The following is an 11,334-nucleotide window of genomic DNA, read 5'->3' as shown; positions in this document are numbered from 1 at the left end:
AGCATCTGGGAATAAGATAACCCAGATGTCAAATTCACTGTGATACTGTGCTGCTATTTGATAGAGTAACCCCTTGAAGTGTTCTTCTAAGGCAGCTAGCTGGTACCCCACAGTCCCAGCACTTGAAATGCAAATGAGTGACAAGATAGACTAATAATGAGAGCAGATTCTAGCAGTAAGGAAAATGAATAAATTAAAAAAAAAATCTGAACCACTGATAAGAACAAGCAGCAGGCAACCCAATGTCCTCAATTAGGGTGGATGACATCTGCAGTGTATTTCTCTCTAATAAAGCCCTCACTCTGTATTCCAAAGCACACGATTCTAACACTGTTAACATTTTAATGTCTTGGGCGTGCATAGTAACATTAATTACAAGATGATTTGGATGACTTCTGAATCTCTTTTATGTCTTCCACTGAGTAAAAAATCTGAGTTGCAGCTTTGATATCATAAATAAAATGTAGAGACCTGCCAAGCATTAAAGCTCTCCTGAAGTAACTCAGATCTGCTAAGTTACATTAAACCTTTATAGCTAAGTAAAGAGCATTCTCTATGAATTTAAAGAGGGTCAGTGTCTATACATTTTAATGGCAAAGCTTTACAGATCTCCAGCATACTTCTTCAGACTGCAGCTGTTGTTGTTTTTAATTACTAATGAGTTAAATCTAATGTTTTGTTGAGCTCAATTTACCTTCTCCGTAGCATTTGTTCAGAAACTTACACCAGGACTAAGTGACTTGCTTCCTTGTTTCCCCAACCCCGGGTCTTCTCTTCCTGCTAACTGCTCTGCTCCTTGTCCGGAAAGTGCAATTGTTAGCAAAAACCCTCCCCAAACTAGGGCAAGATTATCACTGACGCCCCCCCCCCCCCCTTAATTGTGGCACAAGACTCAATGAGCAAACCAAGAGCAATCCAGGGTCCCCATGGGCCTTTCTGATTCACTCTGAAATGCAGTGGCACATCATCTTCATTGCAGTTGTTAGGCATGCTAACCACTCACTGCACTGCCATCATCCCTGCATCAACTGTGTAGACACAGTGCAGTGGGGAAAAAAAAAAGAGCAAGGGCCAACTTTTGTGGAGGGAAGACATAGAGCAACCCTGGTTATGTATGGCCCTGAATCTTTTTTAAGTCAGTACAGTAAAACTGAGGAGAAAGCTTTTCACACAGTTTTGTAGCCCACTTCATGTCAGTGTAAATGCAAGGAGCAAAGGCATGCAGAATCAAGCTTTTATTTTCTCAAATGACTGCCTGAAGCAAACAATGGACTTTGTCTACTGTTTGGAACAGGACAAGGATCTATCCTGCCTTCTTGGCACTACCACCAGTGGTGTTAGGAAACAGACTCCTGTTTGTGAAACTCTCCCTGGGGATGGCTGAGGCACGACACTCAACCCTTCTTGCAACTTCAGTCATCTCATGAAACTTCACTCCATCATAGGTTGTCATATACAGTTCAGCAAGAGCTTTATGAGAAACATCACTATAGGAAAGGTTCGTACCTATTTGAAAACTACCATTTCTTTGGGGCAAATGAGCAAATGTAAATGCTTTGATCTTTTCTTTGACACTGGGACACAAGTTGACCAGAGTCTTTGTGCCAAAGGTGTAAGAACACAACTGATTCGCTTCCATGCATCATTTACAAGAACAAAGTGACAATAATATGTCAATCCACAGTTAGGAATTGTGGTCATGAGATTTGTGATGAGAAGCTGCTCAAGCCATTTAATCTCTTTATAAACCTCCTCCCTCAGAATCTCACATCCCATTTCTGATGACATTTCTGGGACACCACCTCTAGCCTGTATTCTGCTTGTTTGGGTTCCACAGCACACACACTCTTCTCTGTCTCTCTCAGCTATTTATGTATCCACACACACACCTTTTTGTTTTCCACCTCTTTAAATATATTGATAAGAGACATTTACTGGTCCAGTTAAATTTTGTACATGTCTGAGAAGATAATTGAAGAGAAATTAAGAGGAAAGCAAACTAGCCTTGGGATCTATGCCTTCAACTCCATTTTTAGGTACATTTTAGAGGGTAATTTATACAAACTCATTTAATGCAGATGTTCTCTCCTTTTCCAGCCTTCACAGCCTCAAGAATTAATGAAGCACTGAGAAATTTCAGAGAATATCTTGATGTTAATGATTTTAAACCCTTCCTCTGAGGAGCAAGGGCAATTATTTCTACTGTTACTTTGTTGCAGTAGATTTTGTCTTCCAGGTGGAGCCAGCTGCTGGCATAGTCGTGCTTCTGCTTTATGTCAGAAGCTTGGGGGATTCATGATTCAGAATTTGAAATGTTTTTGTTGATAAAAAAAAAATCAAAAAAGTGTACCCCTTTAGATACTTCAGCCCACAATTTGCTCAGTCGGGAAAGTAATTCACATTGATAAAGTTGCATAAAAGGCACAGACTCTTTTCCCTGAACAAAGATATGATGGCACTCACATCTTCAGTCTTCTGGTGACACACACAGCCCCATGGATTTTCATTTCAGCCCTGCTTTTTAGCTCATATGGTTGTTCTGCTCTCAGCTCCTCTAAATCAGTTATGTGGGAAAAGAACTTATGAAGTTGGAATAATTCACTCATAGCATCACCCATACAGAGCACCAAAAATTTGCTCAAGTACCCCCCAAAACTAAGTTCAAATGAAGAGTTCAGCATGTCTGCACCTAAAAGTAACTCCATACAATCAGCTCTAGCTATTGAAATGTACATGCAACTAGAAGCATGGATTGTTCAAAAAAGTATCTTCTTTTATTGTAGATTCATGAGATGAAAGCACAAGCTGTAAATCATCCTCATCTGCTGTCCTTGACATACACGCCATGTCTTTGTTGGTGGTCTTAGCTATGAGACAGAGACTGATTTTATCCCAGCCTACATCACTTATCCTATTAATCAGTGCCTGAATGACCATTTCAGGTGACTTTTGAGCAGAAGTGGTCACTGCCTAAATGCCTTCCCATTTTCTGGTGAAGCTGTCTCCTCCTAAGAATGGCTTTGCACCACCCTCTGCCTTGCTGCTTCCCTCTGCTCACCCCTGCAATCACCTGGCAGCGAGCTGGAGGCCCAGAGCTCTCTGACGTTTGTTTTCATTCCCTGGAGCCAGCTTGCTAGGGTGCCTTCACAGCGCACTGCATGCCTGCAGTGATTTCGCCTTAATCTGCACTAAATCCAAAATTTCACCAGAATTTTAAAACCCCATAGCCTGTATCTTTCCCCTGAAAATACTAACAGATTAGTTTATTTCATTTTATCTATTAGGAGATAGCCTGATGCAGCTCCTCATAAGAACATGAAGCGTACAACCACTGAAGGTCGGTTTTTTAATTTATAACAGAAGCTTCATTACAGGGGAAAAAAACCCTGATAAATATGCATAAAATGTGGCTTTTTAATAGCTGGAAAAGCTTGCAATGTAACTACAGGGACAAACCACAGAGGCCCAGAGGGGAAAAACCATAGAAGAGTTAATAAAAATACCCCCTTAAAAAGGTTACTGCATCATCCACACACTACTACTTTCACCAGGTAGGTTTAGTAAATTGCAAGCCAGCAGGCTTTAAGAATGACTATACAGGGAATTTCCAAGACAAAAGTTTAAGTCACAGTTACATGGGTCTTGTCTTCCCTTGTGCTTGGGCAAAATTGCCATTAATATTAATGGCAGACAGGCATGCATGTAAAGGAGAGAAACCCCTAATTAGTGTCGTAGCACATGCAACATTCCTAACAGGGAAACCATTTTGTATGCCCTAATTGCACAAAATTGGCAACAAGTTACCGTATGCATCTATCAAAGGCTACAGAAGCTCATGAATTCTCCAGTGGTAGGAAAACGTGCCCATACTGCAGAGTTTGGGTGACAAGAGCAGTGTGTATGTGTGTTATCCCTACAACCTCTGCTACCCAGGCAAGGCAGCCCTGCAGGGGTTCACTGACCACTGTTCCTGCTGCACCCCTCACCTCTCAGAAGGGACACACAAGCACCTGTGCTTTCCACCAAGGTAGATATTTTTCAGCATTTTTTACTTAAACAGATGTGACTGATCAGTCTCTGCTGATATGCAGATATTGCAAAACTGCACTAAAATCACACTGTAGGCTTACCAGAATTGTACTGATCATGTTAAGAAAGTAGGGTCTTCTCTCTCTCATTTGCACGAGGTTTCATATAATACATTGCTACAAATCACAAGAAAGCCCGTTTGGCTGCAGAAAGACATTCGAGGTCCAAATCATGCCTGCTACAATTTCTACTAAATAAAAAGCATTAAAATTTCTGCAGAAATAATTCAGAACTCTTCTCACTTAAGTTAATATTTTTTTCCTAACTAAAACAATAAACCAATTTTATCTGCAAGTAAAGGCAAGTGGTTAAGTGGAATTATATGAGCAGCAATTGTTATAGTATGTTTTTACAGAGGAAAAACCCATACATTCTTATAACAACTACCTTTTTAGATTTTTAAATCTTTAAATATACATTACTTAAGCATCTATGTTTTCCCCTCTTAAAAACATCAGGGCAAGTAATTCCTCAAGTGACTTAGTTGACTTCTCACTGATGCAACAGACCTCGTTTTTGCTCCAGAGCTTCAGAGACAGAAAAATATCCTATTCAACATTTTTTAATTTTTAAACTGGAGAAAGAAAATACTGTGTGAAACATCTTCACCTAAATACTTAATTGGAAGTCAACATAAATAGAATACTGGCATCAACCCACTTAACAAGAAACATGACTGGCTCACTCAATATTTTCTTCACTAAACATGGAAGTTTTTTTCAAAATCAAATTCTTTCCCAGACTTTTTTTTTTTTTTTTTTTAAAAGCAGTAGTCTTCATTCTTCTAGAATCAAAATCTGGAAGCGACCAAAGTGAAGTCTGAGAACGTGAAAGTTTAATCATCTAGGAGCTCAGGTAGCAACAGCATATCCACTTCACCAATTACAGTAAGACAAATCTGCCCATGTTGTATTTGTGGATAGACTGTTTGGCCCCTAATACTCAACTTGGACGAGCTTAATGTTTCCCTGGCTGGTCTACTGTCATGCCCATCTGTCAGAGTGGCATAGTGCCCATTCACAAGGTAGAATGCCAGTTTCAACCAGAGTATGGATACTAACCAAAGACCAGTTTAGGAGGAAAGCCTATTGGATGTAGCTAATGACACCTTATTTACAGAGATCCTCCTGGTGTCAAGCAGTGCCAAATTAAGAACACATGCTACATTACAAGGATCACATCTGTTAACAAATATTGGCACTTTGTCACTGGCATCTGCCTCTTTTGTTAATCTACTTCGGTAGTGAAAAGGCTGCCTCGGAAGAAGCATTCAGGCCTCATCCTACCAGCATAAATCACAGATTTACTCACCAAGAATTTCCCAATAACAGGCCAAAGTCTGTCAATGTTACCTCTGCGTACATCTCTTCCCAGGGGTCAGTGATGCCCTGTAAAAAGCTGTGAAATTATAGAATTATAATACCTATTCAAATGAGTTTTTTCATATGTTTGAGGATTTATTAAGCCTATTGTCACCCTGTCAGCAACAAGAGGAACATGATTGCAGAAAACAGAGTGACAAGTAATAAAAAGGGGAGAAAGAAGTGTTGTATATTCTTGGTACAGCTGAATTTGCAATCTAAGTAGAAGACTGAATTAAATACCTCAGTCCAAAGGAAAAAACAAAACCAGAGTGCCAAACGTGATGTTCTTTGGATCTCCTTTGCTTTCATGTGTTGGGTACTTTTTTTTTTTTTTTTTTTAAAGCTGAACAGTATGGATGTATTAAGGCATGGACAGCATGGGCCAGCACAGAAAAGCCTCTGTACTGAAGGCATGTGATTACAACAATTTCCATTTTAAGATTATTTCCAGCTTCCACCATAACAACAAAATGGAACATGTTCACCACTTATAACTACCACTGTAATCCCCGCCAGAGACTGGGCTGACAGTACTGAGCGAGCAGTTTGCCACAAGTCGTGCCATGGATAGTAAGTCCAGAAGTTGCCAGTCCTTGCCAGCAGTCTCAGCAATGCTCCGTGTGGCTGAGGAAGACGGAGGTGGGCTGGGTCCCCATCCAAGCAGGTGGGAACTTGAGCTCTAGGGGCTCCTCCTTTTTTGGGAGCAGCTGCCACACCCCCTGTTTGGCTGGTTGGAAAGCAAGGGAAAGTGCACTCTAGCAAGTCTCTCATTTACCCTTAGTCCAGGAGAAAGGAAGGCATAAGGGATGCAACATGAGGGTGAGACTGAGAGGATGCTACTGCTTCCTGCCTTCTGGGTACAGAGGCAGCCAATTACAGGGATCATCAGCATTCAAGGCTGGTGTCAAAGAATGATGGTAGATATAGCAGGACACTTGTACTAACCTCCTTTCAGGTATCTTACCTTGGTGAAGAGACCAGGACTCTACTTATTTTGTTGATGAAATATAATTGCCTAGCTGGCCACACCGCAAGATAGTGCATAACCATAAGTAATTTACAATAGGATGGGAAGCTCTTGGACTGAGTTATTTGGTAACAAGTAGCTTTCACTGGAGGTAGCTTAAAGGACTAGCTGAATTTTCTTGAACAGGCACGAAGAACATCAATCCCAAAGAATCTCTTTTGTGTTGGCTCTAGGAAGGAGAAAATACATTAATACCCTCCTAGGATGATGAAGGTCTGAGAACAGGATGATGCTATTGGGAAGAAAATGAAGTGTCTTCACTCCTTAGTCAGTTGCAGCTATTGCTCAATCTCTACCCAAGAAGTACCACTAAGAATTACTATTTAGTTCACGTCATCTTTGGTGCTGAGAGATCTAGCTCCAGCTCTTTTCTCTGGAAAGAGTACCCTTTGGCCACCCTGCTCTTTCAGTTACACCAACCAACCACACTCGCATCAGTACTGTGAGCTGGCTATTTTAGCACGGTTCATTTTGCTAACATTCGCAGAGAGGGCATAGTGCTCCTCAGGAAGCATTGAAGGTGAGATGGTATAAAACTTCAGTCTTCCTGTGCTATTAGAACAGCTCTGCCCCATACCTCATCAGCAAGTGTTGATCTTTGTAGAGGTTCAACTTCAGGCTTCAGATTAAGCTAGATGAACCATTTAAAATGAAATGAAGGCACAGGGCTGCTGTGTGTCTGTACCTTTGGTGTCCATGCAGAAACTACTCTCTCCCAGCACCGTGAAACAGACATTCTTGTATGCTCTTTACCAAGATTTAAGTGTAAAGCAAATAATTGGTTTTCTTTCTACTGTTGGATGAAGACCATACAAGCACCGAGTTGAATTTGCTCTTCAGTGGCACCGCAGTGTTTCACTTGCCAGCCAGCAACAGTTTAACCAGTCAGGATATACAAAAAGGGACTGAAGATTTTGTGGAATGATTCCAGGAAGTTATAGTTACCAGGGCTGTTACACATGGTTCCTTCCTCTTCCTTTATAGCAGCACATCTTCAGCAGAGACATCATTTCATTAGATAGAAACATGCAATTAGGACAAAAGAAGCTGGTATCTTACACTGTGTGTAAATCAGGAGAGTTCCTCAAACATCTCCAAACCAATCGTTAGCCCACACACCTGCAAAGCTTCAAGACAGAGGCACACAATAAGAGAGGTATTTAACAACAATTTAAAATAAAAAGACACACTGATTGATTTGTCTTGGAGGCCTGAATAATGTCTAGTTTGTGACAATCTATTAGAGCAAAAAATAGCATATATATGATGATACAAACATCACACTCCAGCTTGGCTGCTGGATTTATTTTGCTTAAATAGTCTTAAAGCACAAAATGACATTTGCAATAATGTCACGGGGGAAAAATGTTTAACTGCCTCCTGGATTTACCTGGCACGTGAAAGATGTAATTCTAAAGATAACGATAATGATGTTCCATTTACACATCTCCTGTCACCCAAATTAATCCTTCTGTTTTGCTAACTACACAGGAATATCCTTGACCACGAAGTTGCAGTCAGTACTAAAGACTAACAGCTTAAAATAGGAAATAAGAATTTCACCCACTTGGCAGCCAGCTCTGAACTACGAGAGGTGCAAGGTGATTAACCACAGCTCAGCTCCCAGCCTGGGTGTGTCCGCAGCATGTTTGCTGCAGGCTGAGCACACATATCCCCGGGATCCAGCTTTCACCCGGCCCACGCAGCTAGCAATCCTAGCAAAGATGTCATTTACAAAGAGTTCACCTAAGTCAACACTGCTTAACCTGGTAAGAAAGCAAAGTCTGTTAAACCACCAGAGCATTTCCCAGCACAAGTAATGGTTCCAGTACAAACCCTGGTCATGTCTGCTTCTTGTGCACCAGACAAATGCACTGGAATCACTGTTAAAAGTGACATATGTGGCTGTGGAGTCCAAGTTACGCCACTTAATTTTAGACACATACGAATTAGATGTCTCATCACTCAAATGCTTTCTCTAGAGACGATGTGCACCTCCAGAAGGCATTTCAAGTCTTAGGTCAGTTAAACTGCCCTTTTTAACAAGCTCTCCCTCCCCTACAACTAGAGAGAAAGCCAAGGGTGACACAGTCTCCTGAGATAGATCCTTAATGCTTGGTGGCAGGAGTCACTTTTCATTTGATACACCTAGTTCAGAGAAGCAAAATGGTGTTTCTTGGCTGGCAATGAATCAGAAAATACCTGCTTATCTAACCCTAAATGCCAAACCACACCTCTTTAAGGGTTCCTGTCTGGTCAGCCAGTCCAGGTAGGCTGTCTCCTGGCCATTTGCATCGCTGGCTCTTGCATGGAGCCGTTCACCTGTTCAAGATGGCTGGAAGCCCTGGAAAAAACAGCTTCCATCAAGGAACCAACACTAGCACTAGAGAAGGTGTTGCCTCTAGTACCATGATGGGGCTCCACAGGTACCTGGCCATACAGGCCTACTGAGACTCTGCAGCAACTGAGGGTTTTGCTGAATAAAAGTGATAATGCTGATGGGACTGCTCGAAAAGCAGTAGTAATAGAAATTAAATCAAAGAGAAGGGCTAATAAACAAGTGAACCTATGCATGTTTTGTTCTTTTACAATAATATATGAATTTAAAATATTAATTTATGTACATTTAAAAGGCTAAGGCTAGAAGATAGAGGCTGCAGAGTGTGATTTCTACAAACCTGAAATAATATATCCATCTAAAACCAATTCATATTTATTAGTGGAATAAATCCTTAATATTCTTTCAAAAAGTCTCATCAAGCCAAACAATGTTCCAGGTTCCAGCCCAAACAGAACTGGAAACTTATGTCAGAGAACACTGTTAAAAGTGTTATTAAAGTGACCTGCATGTATTTTCTTCACTTCTGTGGAAAAAGCCTGCTTTTAAACATTTTATCAAATGCTGCCCTCTAGTGAGCAGATGGCTTTCAGATGAACACACACAAACTGGAACAGTTGTATGGTCTAAACAAAAAACTTAACCAAAATAACCAAAGTACATACCAACGGAGACAAAGGAGTCAAATGAGATGTCTGGATCATTAGCAGCAATTCTGACGTTGTTATATTATTGCTGATGATGTTTCCCCCCCTACTGTTTTATAAGTGTCTGAATTCAGTGCATTTAGTCATTATAACGTATTCTGTATCCTCCACAACTCCCGCATCTTTCCATATTTTAAACCTCCATCAGACTTTGTATTTCGTATGCTCAAGGTTTAATGATGTGTTTCACCATTCTGGAGACTCTCCATCATCTTATAGGTAGTCTGTTCGGAATTAAATCCTCAACGTTAAATTAACCTGCAAGATAACAGAGTTCAATGGCATTGTATAGATACCTGAAAGTGTGCAAGGGAAGAAAAGAGCAACAAAAAACGTCTACCACCATGCTTGATTCATACTATTTTTCCTCATTTTCCCACAAAAGGGACATCTCCCATCCTTTACTTGCTTACGTTAAATTTAAGCTCCTGCTTCTTACCCATTGATGAAAAGAACTGCTCTGACAAACAGATTCAGAAAAAAGCATGGAAATTCTCATAAGCCACAGGTATAATTAAAAAAACCAACACAAACTAAGCCTCTCCAGCTCCCACAATAGCATGCATTTAATAGATTCCAACCTGTTAATGTTTACACTGGCTCAATATTTTAATAGTATTGATTTTATTTCTCCATCAAGTAGCAATTTCACCCATTAAGGTAGAATTAGTTGTCTTATAGTTTACGAGTAGCATTTAAGTAGAGGAGTTTGTTTTTCATGGGATAATTTTCTTTTAAATGCACACTGGTAATACACTCTAAAGCTCAGCTTTCCTCCTTCTGCATCTTGCATATGCTAAATGAGTTCTTTCGGCAATAAAAGAATAACCCACCACTTATCATTGCAGTCCAAAAGACCGTGTGTAGCAGGGTATAAGGAAACATTTCTTCAAGGCTGTGCACCACCACCCCCCACGCATTTTCTTGAAAAATAGAACACTTGTGTTTCATTAAAGGTATATGAAATAAACCACATAATTTTCAATGTTACAGTCACTGCTACCAGATAGATATTCTGCCCACTACAGCAGGGAGGCAGTCACATGCACACAAATTAGTTTGAAGCCTCATCCTTCAATCCATCTTGGTAACATATGGATTCATATGATGGGAGGTATCAGCATTCTGTGCATGGGAAATAGCTAGATCTTGACAGCTGCTGGAATTTTTTTTCTTCCACACTACCAACACGCCTGAAGATTTTCACTGCAAAGGAAAACAACCCCAAAGACTTCAGAAGAGCTGACAAATCTAAGGGCACCCAGTTTTGGGTGGCTACTCCCATGCAGCTTTGAGAGGCCTCATTTTTGGAAGATGCTTAGCACTTACCTCAAAAAATAATCTCCTTTCAAGTTTCTCAAATTAAACACTACACAACAGAGATGCATGGTACCAAGGCACATTTTTTAAACTGTTGCTCTGACTCCTTTGGTTTTATTTTCGTAACTACATCTAAAAAAGCCAGAAATGGTGAAAAAAAGTGGGGAAAAAAGGAGATGATGATACTTAAGGAAATGGAAAATTTAAGTTTTGGATCAGATTTCTTGGATCAGATTATTTTGTGCAGAATATAAATCACTACCATGTACAATTATCTTCTAGGTGTGTCGAAATCAGGGCTTTTGTTAAAGGTGCTGTGCAGAAACGCTGCACTGGCATTGACTGCTCATTTACAGCCTGCATGGGCCACGCAGTCACCTGACATGACTCCTTTGAGGGGATTTTTCATGGGAGTATGCAGGAACAAAGCTGTATAACTGGAATTAAAGTCAGCAGGAGATAAAAGAGAAGAGATAGACTGAAATACTA

General features: G+C 40.4%; 1 long non-coding RNA gene across 1 annotated transcript; it reads right to left on the bottom strand.

The window, feature by feature from the left end:
• Positions 1 to 6,473: 6,473 nt before the first annotated feature.
• Positions 6,474 to 9,615, bottom strand: LOC142602681 (uncharacterized). The gene is made up of 3 exons (XR_012836444.1): positions 9,484 to 9,615; positions 7,426 to 7,607; positions 6,474 to 6,649 (listed from the first exon to the last, which is right to left on the bottom strand). It is a non-coding gene; the product is annotated as an uncharacterized LOC142602681 (long non-coding RNA).
• Positions 9,616 to 11,334: the final 1,719 nt, after the last annotated feature.

This window comes from Balearica regulorum, chromosome 8, assembly GCF_011004875.1.
Source record: "Balearica regulorum gibbericeps isolate bBalReg1 chromosome 8, bBalReg1.pri, whole genome shotgun sequence".
In the NCBI taxonomy this organism is placed as follows: domain Eukaryota; kingdom Metazoa; phylum Chordata; class Aves; order Gruiformes; family Gruidae; genus Balearica; species Balearica regulorum.
Note: the sequence above shows the minus strand (reverse complement) of the source record. Positions and strands in the feature narration are given on the sequence as shown.